This window comes from Nycticebus coucang, chromosome 3, assembly GCF_027406575.1.
Source record: "Nycticebus coucang isolate mNycCou1 chromosome 3, mNycCou1.pri, whole genome shotgun sequence".
NCBI classification, from domain to species: Eukaryota; Metazoa; Chordata; class Mammalia; order Primates; family Lorisidae; genus Nycticebus; species Nycticebus coucang.
This window is the reverse complement of record NC_069782.1, coordinates 105,413,959-105,424,483: the sequence shown is the minus strand read 5'-3', so window position 1 is coordinate 105,424,483 and position 10,525 is coordinate 105,413,959.

Sequence of the window (10,525 nt, the reverse complement as noted above, 5' to 3'; positions counted from 1 at the left end):
CTATACAATAGATCCAACATTTACCCTTGCATTATACACCATAAGTATGATCCCACCATTCACCCTCCCTTGATATAATGCCTCCCATCCCCCCCTTCATCTTGGGCCATAGTTGTGATCTATTGTTCATATGAAAGTGTGAGTGACTGTAAATTGGTTTCATAATAGTACTGAGTACATGGGATATTTTTTCTTCCATTCTTGAGATACCTTACAAAGTAGGATATGTTCCAGCTCCATCCATGTGAATGTAAAAGAGGTAAAGCCTCCATCTTGTGGAGAGAAGAGAACACTTTTACACTGCTGGTGGGACTGCAAACTAGTACAACCTTTCTGGAAGGAAGTATGGAGAAACCTCAAAGCACTCAAGCTAGACCTCCCATTTGATCCTGCAATCCCATTACTGGGCATCTACCCAGAAGGAAAAAAATCCTTTTATCATAAGGACACTTGTACTAGACTGTTTATTTGGCAATTTACAATCGCCAAAATGTGGAAACAGCCTAAATGCCCACCAACCCAGGAATGGATCAACAAACTGTGGTATATGTATACCATGGAATACTATTCAGCTATTAAAAAAAATGGAGACTTTACATCCTTTGTATTAACCTGGATGGACGTGGAAGACATTATTCTTAGTAAAGCATCACAAGAATGGAGAAGCATGAATGCTATGTACTCAATTTTGATATGAGGACAATTAATGACAATTCAGGTTATGGGGAGGAAGAAAAGCAGAAAGAGGGATGGAGGGAGGGGGATGGGGCCTTAGCGTGTGTCACACTTTATGGGGGCAAGACATGATTGCAAGAGGGACTTTACCTAACAATTGCAATCATTGTAACCTGGCTTATTGTACCCTCAATGAATCCCCAACAATAAAAAAAAAAAAAACCCAAAAAAACAAAAAAGGAAATTCTAAAAAAAAAAAAAAAAGAATTCTTTTGAACTGGAAGTAGACTGCCACCTAGCCACATTGGGCTCCTTGTGTCTCTTAGTCAATCGGCCAGAGAAGGGAATAACAATGTTGACAGGGGTGTTTGATACAGGCTACTAAGGGGAAAGTGGAGTGTTATTCCACAATGGAGGTAAGAAAGAGTATCCCTGGAATACAGGAGATTTCTTAGGGTGTCTCTTAGTAGTGTCATGCCCTGTGATTAATGTCAATGTGAAATTACAATCTCCCAAACCAGGCAGGACTATGAATGGTGCAGACCCCCTTCAAGAATGAAGATTTTGGGCCCCCCACCAGCTAAAGAACCACAACCATCCAAGGTGCTTGTCAAAGGCAAAGAGAATACAAAACAGCCAGCAGAAGAAGGTAGTTATAAATACCAGCTAAGACCATATGACCAGTTACAGAAAAAAGGACTGCAATTATTAGGAGTATTTCCTTTCTCTTTTGTTAAGAATAGATTTGTGTGTTCGTGTACATATATTAAGCAAATATCTGTTCTCATTTTTCTCTTACCAAGTAACATAAGATATATTGACTTTATATCAGTATTTAAGAATTGTTAATTTTATGTCATAATTACGAAATATCAGGAGAAAAGCAAACATCTCCAAGGACTTTACCTCCTTTTCTGGGAAAGGGATTAGTGTGTTTTTAACTGTATACGGGATGTTGAATCAGGTTAGGTGGAACTGTTATCTTGCTGTTGTCTTTATCTGGAAAATAAGTATAGTTCAAAGGAATTCGTATCAATGCCAAGTTGGGGTATTTATGATGGTTTATTTTAGGTGTCAACTTGACTGGATTAAGAAACACCTTGAGAACTAGCAAACCATTACTTCTGGGTGTCGGTGAGGTATTTCCATGGAAATTGGTGTGTGAGTCACTGGACTGAGTACAGAAGATCTGCCATCAATATGGTGGGTGGGGGCATCCTACAGTTGGCTGGGGGCCCAAACAGAACAGTAAAGGAGAAGAAAGGATTTTCTTTCTCTCTCTCTTTTTTTCTTTTTAATTTTCTTTCTCTTTTTCCTGGAGCTGGGACACTCTCCTCCACCTGCTCTTGGATATCAGAATTCCAAGCTTTCGGGCCTTCGGACTCCAGGACTTATACCAAGGACCCTCCGAGTTTATAGCTTTCAGCCTCAGACTAGAAATTACACCATCAGCTTGCCGGGGTCCGAGGCTTTGAACTTGGGACAGAGCCACACTACACACTACTGGGATGTCAAGGGTCTCCAGCTTGCAGATGGCTAATCATGTGAGCCAATTCCCCTAATAAATCCCCTTTCATATATATATATACAGATAAGTCAAATATACACATCCTATTGGTTCTATCCTTTGGAAAACCTTAACAAAATCAGCTGTTTAGTGTTTGCATGGTGTGTTTGTATGGTGACTAGAACACCATGCAAACACCACATGGCTGAAAGATGGTGTGCTTATACAGACAGTCCCTGACTTAGAATGGCTCGACTTACGACTTTTTGACTTTACAATGATGCAAAAGCAATATGAATTCAATAGAAAATGGACTTTGAATTTTGATCCTTTCCTGGGTTGGTAATATGCAGTAAGATAACATTTGCAGTGCTGGATAGTGGTGGCAAGCTGGCAGTTCCCAGTCAGTCAAACAATAATGAGGGTAAACAACTGAAACTTACAGCATACTGTGTTGTTAGACAATTGTGTACAATTGTGGGCTAATGTAAGTGTTCTAAGCACTTTTAAGGCAGGCTAGGCTAAGCTATGATGTTGAGTAGGTTATATGTGTTAAATGTATTTTCAACATTATAATATTTTCAAACGACTATAGGTTTATTAGTTCATAACCACATCATAAATTGAGGACTATCTGCACTAAAATCAGACAACATACATTCTATGTAAAAAGAATTACCATAAAGAAGGAGATCTCATAATCATAAAAAGGCTAATCCAGTAGGAAGATGTCACATATCAAATTTGTATAAATTCCATAACAGAGCTTCAAAGATTACTATAGTTTCAATGTTTGTGTCCCACCCCACCCCCAAATTCATTTATGAACATTTAATTACAAATGCAATAGTAGGTGGTGAGCCTTAGGGAGGACTCTGCCCTTAAATCATCAGGGCAGAGTCCTCATAAAGAAGATTAGTGCTCTTTTAAAAGAGGCCCCAGAGAGCTGCTTTGTCCTTTCCACCATATGAAGATAGAGCAATATGATGTCACTTAGGAGGAATCAGGACTTCACCATACACCAGGTCTGAGAGTGTCTTGATCTTGGACTTCCCACCCTCTGGAACAATTCGATATAAATATCTGTTGTTTGAAAGTTACCCAGTTGATGATATTTCATAAAAGCAGCCCAAACTAAGATAAATGATAAGAAATCAACAGAACAAAAGAAGCAATGAATAAATCCATATTCACAATGAAAATTTTCAGCAGACTTCAAAAAATAGTCCAGCAAAAAATCTGTAAAAACAACACAATTGACCAACTTGACCTAATCAGTTTATTTAGAATACTGCATCAAACAATGATGGAATTCATCTTCTTTTTAAGTACAAATGGATCTTTTATCAAATCACAAAGAAAGACTCAACAAATTTGGAAAAAAGTAGAATCAATCATGGTATCTTTCTAGAATATCGTAAAGGAAGAAACAAAATTATTACTACAATAATGCTAACTGCTTGATAATTAAACAATAAAATTTCAAACAAAACAATAAATAAAGAAATAAAAATGAAAATTAGAAAACTTTTGACTAAATCATAAGGAGTACACACAACATAACAAAGCTTTTACTGAGCTGTACCATGCATAAAAGGAAATATATTGCTTTAAATGCATATAGTAAAGAAGAAAAAAACCTAAAAATAATCATTTAAGTGTCAATCTCAAAAAGCTATGACAAGCAAATTAAATTAAAAATGACAAGCAAATTAAATTTAAAGAAAGTAGAGGAAAGGAAAATAAAGGTAAATCAGTGAAAGGCAAAAGAGACATGTAATTAATAATACCAGAATAGCAACAATTGAGTATTTGTAAAGATTAATAAAATGTATAAGCCTATCTCAAGGCTTCTCAGGCAAAAGAAGTGATGGCACAAATTAATTAAAAAAAAAGAGAACTGTAATGCAGATCCAATAGACACAGAAAGATAATAAGATAATATTATAAACATTTTAATATTAGTTAATTTGACAATTTAAGTTTGATAAGGATAAATTCCTAGAAAAATATAATTTACTCAAAATGTGAGACGTAGAAAATCTGAATAGGTCAATATCTATTAAAGACATCTTAATATCTATTAAATATCTATTAAAGATATTTAATTTGTTATTTAAAAATCTCCCCCACAGAAATGTCTAGGCTCACATGACTTTAGTGGTAAATTCTTATACAAATTTAAGGGAGAAATAGCACAAAACTTGGGTAAATTCTTCCAAAAACAAAAGAGAGGACTGGTTTCCTCATGTCTCCTTTATGACACTAGTATAACTACAATTCCAAACCTGACAATACATTGTAAGAAAGAAAATTACAGACAATCAATTGAATTAATTGAATGTAATGCTATAGAAATCGAATTTATTCTAGAAAGGCAAGATTGGTTCAACATTTAAAAATTAACACAACCACATTAACATAAAAAGGAGAATGGTTATATGAACATCTTCACAGATGCAGAGAAATAATTTGATAAAATTTCTCTCAGTCCTGTCTATTGTATATTTTCAAAACTCTTGGCAAACCAGAAATAAAAGACAACTTTTTTTTTTTTTTTTTTTTTTGTAGAGACAGAGTCTCACTGTACCGCCCTCCGGTAGAGTGCCGTGGCATCACACGGCTCACAGCAACCTCTAACTCTCGGGCTTACGCGATTCTCTTGCCTCAGAAAAGACAACTTCTTAAACAAGTAAAGAATTATTACAAAAACTCAATAGCAAACAACCTATCCAATACTGAAATACTGAAAAATTTCCTTCTAAGATTGCAAATGAGACAGAAGGCCAGCTATTAATACATATCTTCATCACTTTACTGGAGTGCTAGCCATTGCAATATTTTTTAAAAATAATATATGAAAGAAAGAAATAAAACTGTCATTACTTATAGATATCATGAATATATGTCAAGAAAAATCCAAAAGCATCTACAAACTGTATTTGCACTAATAATTGAATCTATAATGTTGAATAAAGGGCCATTATTTTAAAATCAGCTTTATACATAATCTGCAAACAAACAGAAAATTACATTTTTCAATATGCTATTTATAATAACATCAAAACACAAACTACACAAAGAATCAAGACAAGATTTTGTTTTGTCGTTCCTTTAACCAGCCAACTAGGTGCTTATTTGATACCACTACTCATATATCAAAATGCTAAATTAAAATCAGAAAACTCCAAGAGTTGGAGAGATTGGGCAGTATTTGGACTTTTTATGCATTGCTGGTAGGCTTGTAAGTTGGTATAAAAGTTTTAAATACCATTAGGTAATATCTAATGAAATTAAATACACACATGCTCTATGACTTATTTTACTCCTAGGGGTGTGTGTGTGTATATATATATCACAGAAATGTGTACACATGCTCACAAAACACATATCTTAATATGGAAAATAAATATGGAAATTACAAAAGGCAAAGGCTATTTATTCAGAGATTTCTCTGGCAAGAGAGTCAGCCACTGTCACATTTGGCAGAGACTCAAAGGCAGGCAGAGGAGTGGGAAAGCTTACTGATAGAAAAAAGACAAGGATTCAAGTGAGCCTCAAGTGGAGGTTGCTGGCACAAGGCAGCTGCAGCTGGACTAAGCAGAAGTGAACTCTCCTATCTGATTGGTTAAAAGAGCATATTTGGCCGATGCTAAGGTAGAAGTAGGGCCAAAAATTAGGGAAACTGGCAGTAAAGATCAGGTTTTGGTCATTTGGGGGCCAAGCTTCCTGTACTGATTGCTGCGGATATTGAGGGTCAGAGTTGTGTTTTTCTATGTGATTTGGCCATTGTACTCAGTATCTCACTAGAATGTTCATATCAGCTTTCACAACAGCCCCCAAATTGGAAACTACCCAAATGCTCAACGTCAGTATGATGTATAAATGGAACATATTCACCTGATAAAATATTATGAAGCAATGAGAATGAACAAACCACAACTACACTCAACAATATGGTGAACCTCACAAACACAATATTGACCAAAAGGCAGACACAATAGAATTGCGCTTGTCTGAGGCACAGAGGCAAGCCTACTCCATACCGTTAGAAGTCAGGATGATGGGAAAGGGGGATAAATAAGATAGGAGTACAAAGCAGTGTTCTAGGAAACAGGTAATTGCTTTGTTTCTTGATCTGGATGTGGGTTTCATAGGTATGTCTAGTTGTGAAAGTTCATCAGAACTTAGACCTTTGATAAGACTTATTATGTAATTAGTTCCCAATAAAAAGTTTGAAAATGATCTAACAACTTATTTTTAAAGAAGAATTAAACTGGAAGGTAGACTATTTTTACCTGGTAATAATAATAACATGCTAAACAAGTTACATTTTTAACTCACTTAAAATCTTAGCTATGATCCGCTTAGTAAAATATGCCTCTTAGTATAACCTATGGTTAAGGAAGGAGATTCTTTCTTTCCAATTAGAAGAATTATTTCTATAGCCAAAAATAGGTAAAAATGACTCCAGTTAAACATGGAAATACCTTCATTTGGGTAACACATTTAAAAAGATATATATGATACTGTTGGGTTATGAGTGTAGCCAGGTTTTAGTGTATACCATGTGTTTCCTTTATATATATATATATATATATATAAAATATCTATGTACATTTTCAAGTTCAGCTCTCTTGCCTCTAGTTACAAGCACTTTTTCTTCTCTGCTTCTAAAAACAAATGTAACTGTCACCAAAAATAGTAGAATAAAATTGCCTATGTATTTTAGGTCCCTATTTTGACAGAGCATCGGTTCCACAATTTATTCTTCACATAATTACATAATTATTTAACAATTTCCATATTTTAACTGTGCCTTTTTCTGTATATTTTATTCCATAGCAACATGTTTTCTAGCTTTCCTACAACCATTCTGCTTAGGAAAGATAATCCCAAATATTTTTCTTCATATTATACACTATCAAGGAAGGAAAGGGCTTAAAAATTTGTGAATAACAAGTGCTGAGAACCTCTTTAGCTTCTGAGGACACTTGGGGGGCCAGACAAGGATCTAGGTACTAGAGATAGTTGTTCTTAATTTAGGTAGCCTGGGTTCAAATCCTAGCTATATAATTTATCATCTCTGTAAAAATGATCTAGTTACCTCTTTATGACTCAGTTTCCTCATTTATGAAATAGAGATGCAAGTGACACTTTTCTGCTAGCCTTATTAGGAAGGTTAAATGGCATATTATGTAAAATCCACTTAGAATCACCCTTTGCCCATGGTAGGGATTCAAAACATGTCAGTTGTTACAGTATTGCAAGAAGCAAGGACATCTAACAACTTTGTCACAAATCACCTATTAACAAATGTCTCCACCACCACCATGACTGCCTGCCATGTCCTCTCCTCTAGCCACCCGATCCATGCCATCAAGGAGATGACAAATGTATTAACTGAACTAGCAACTAGGACTGTGGTACTGGAAAAGTCCTTAGTTCAGTCCAGCTCCCGCCTGAAGGCCAGAGAAATCTTGGATCCAGAGAAGCTTGGAAGTGAAGCTGGTAGTAAACCTTGGGTCTCCACCTTCCTAGTTCAGGCACTAGCTAGAAAAACCTACAAAGTGGAAAATTAACCCATCCTCTCATCTGGCTCCTGTTCAACCCCATCTGGCTCACATTTGACCCCACCAAAGGGAGCAAAAAAGTAACAGTGTTCTTTCTACTTGGGGAGAGGAGGAGGACTATCCTGCTGTAAGATGTCTATTTTTAGCCTCTATAGATGGCCTACTCCCTGCAGATTCACTCTGGCTAACAGACTGCTGTGGGATTTAAGGCACTCTCCATGGTGTTGCTTGGTGGTTGCCATGCCAACAGAATTTAATGAAAATAGGGTTTTCTAGTCAATTATGCTGGTGGAGGATTTAAAGCCAGATTACAGCCCTGACTCTGAAGCTCAAATGATGCAAGTGATTTGTGCTGACATACAGCAGACATGCTATAGTACCTGCTGAAAGACAGAATGAATACATGGATGCAAGTGGTTACATGAGGGAGCAGGAAGACAGCACTGAACTGAGCTGTTAGTTTAAGTCAATATTAAAGTCAGTGTGGAGCAAGTTTATTCACATCTTCCTTGGCAAGTGGGGGTAGCTTTGGATTTTCATAATTACCTGACCCTGTGTGTAAAATGATCTGTGTGATTCCAAAGGACTGTTTCTGATCTTTAGGCCACTGATTAGCCCTGTGACCCAGGGCATACCAAATGCACACAGCTCGCTGCAGACATGAAAAAAGCAGCAGGAATATAACCCCGAATGCCCTTTCAGGCCTTTTATCTGGGGTACTTATTCACCTCTAAGAGGGTGTGTGTTCAGTCCCTCTAAGGTTGCCTTTTAGCAAATGTAGTCAACACATTTAATAAATAGATTTTTAAAAAATACAAGAAGCCTGTGTTTGAAAAGCAGACCTTTGGCCATAATGAATGAATATTATGTGATAAACAGAAGAAAAGGAGCTCATAAGCCTCCATTCAGTTCCTACCTCTTTCAGCAAGGATTATTTGACAACCCCAGCCTGAGGGCTCTTTCCCTTCTCAATGAACTCTGTTTTCTCGATCCATCATTTGGCCTTCCTTTCTCCTTCTTTCCTCCCTCTCTCACTTTCTCTTCCTCCTTTCCGTCACCCTCTTCCATTTCAGCCATCCTCTTTTCCTTCTTCACTCTTCTTTCCACAGTCACTGTGAAAAGAACTCAGGCTTTTGGAGTCACGATTATCTTCAAATCTTTACTGTCACTGATGCTTGTTAGTGGCGTGACCTAGAGCAACGTTCATTACATCTCCAGCAGCATTTTCTCTGTGCACGGTGGGTTAGCAATATCTGTCCTGTCGGTTATTGTAATGAAGAAGTGTTTCTCAGACTTCAGGGATCATGGGCATCATCCGAGGAGGTAGGTGAAAATGCAGATTTTCAAGAAAACCCACATCCACAGATTCCAATCGTTTGGGTCAAGGTCCCACACATCTGCATTTGACAGCCTCCCTGGGCTGTATAGGCCTCACTTTGTATGTGCTTATATGTTTAGTATAGTAAGGCATGGTGTCAATACTCCAGAGGTGAGAGCTATAATCATTAATCATTTAGCGAACATTTACTGAAGATCTATGATGTACCAGACATGATGCCAGGCCCTATAGATACTTCTCATTTAATTTCCTTTACCATGAATTTAATTTGTTCTATATATGCTTTGTCTCCATCCCATTGGCTGACAGCTCCTGGAGGGCAGGACAAGGCAACATTACTGTGGCAAAGAAGCATATAAATGTTAGAAAACATGGACTCTAATCTTGATTCTATTACTTACTAGCTACATGACTTTAGGTAAGTCATTTTACTTCTCAGAACTTCATTTTCTTTAACAAAAACTGGATAGGCAATGAGCATAGTGGGTAAAAGCCTGGAGTTCGCTGTCCTGGCTGTAATGCTTTTAAGTGGGGTGATCTCCAGAAAGTTACTTAATTTCTTTGTGCCTCAGTTTCTTCCTATGTGAAAAGGGATTCATTGATTGATTTGTTCACATTCATTCCTTCAACAAATATTTTTTGACCACTTTGTATGTGACCAGCACTGTGCTAGGTACTGGGAATACACTGGAGATTAAGACAGACAGGGTCCCTGATTCATGTAACTTACAAGTTAATAGTGGACACTAATATTAAACAGAAAATTCCACACATAACCAATCTATCATAATAAATTTTCCTAGTGGGAGTTAACCGAGCCTGGGAGCATCAGGGAAGGCCTCCTTGGAGAGAGCATACTTAGCCTCAGCCCTAGGAGATAAAGCCCTGACCAGATAAGGATGCCCCAAAGAAGGGAAGCCACTGGACTCTTCAGTAAAGGGATGCCCGTGTGGCTGAAGCTGAATGAGCAAGGTCCCCAGACCTCACAGGTGTTGAAAGATTAAGTGAGATAACAAAGTGCTCAGCACGGTGTCCCACACAAAGAAACATGATCTCAGAGAAAAGAAACATGATCTCAGAGATAAAACATGGTACTAGTTTGTTGTGAGACAACGTATGGAGAATTACTGTATAAACCATTGGTTCTCAGCATTTTGCATTCCTCAGAACCACCTGGAGTCCTTGTTAAATCGTGGATTGCTGAGGTCCCTTCTCCAGAGCTTTTATATTCAGTAGGTCTGGCAGGAGCGCAATCATACACACTTTCATAAGTCACCAGGTGATGCTCATGCTGCTGAGGGATGAGGGGCCGAGCCAAATGATGCCGTGAGAACCACTGGTGGTGGTAACTGTTATGTCCTAAATGTCTCTTAATCAAAGTTTAATCTCTCACAAAGCACAGAATAACTTCTTCATAATTATTTGATAATA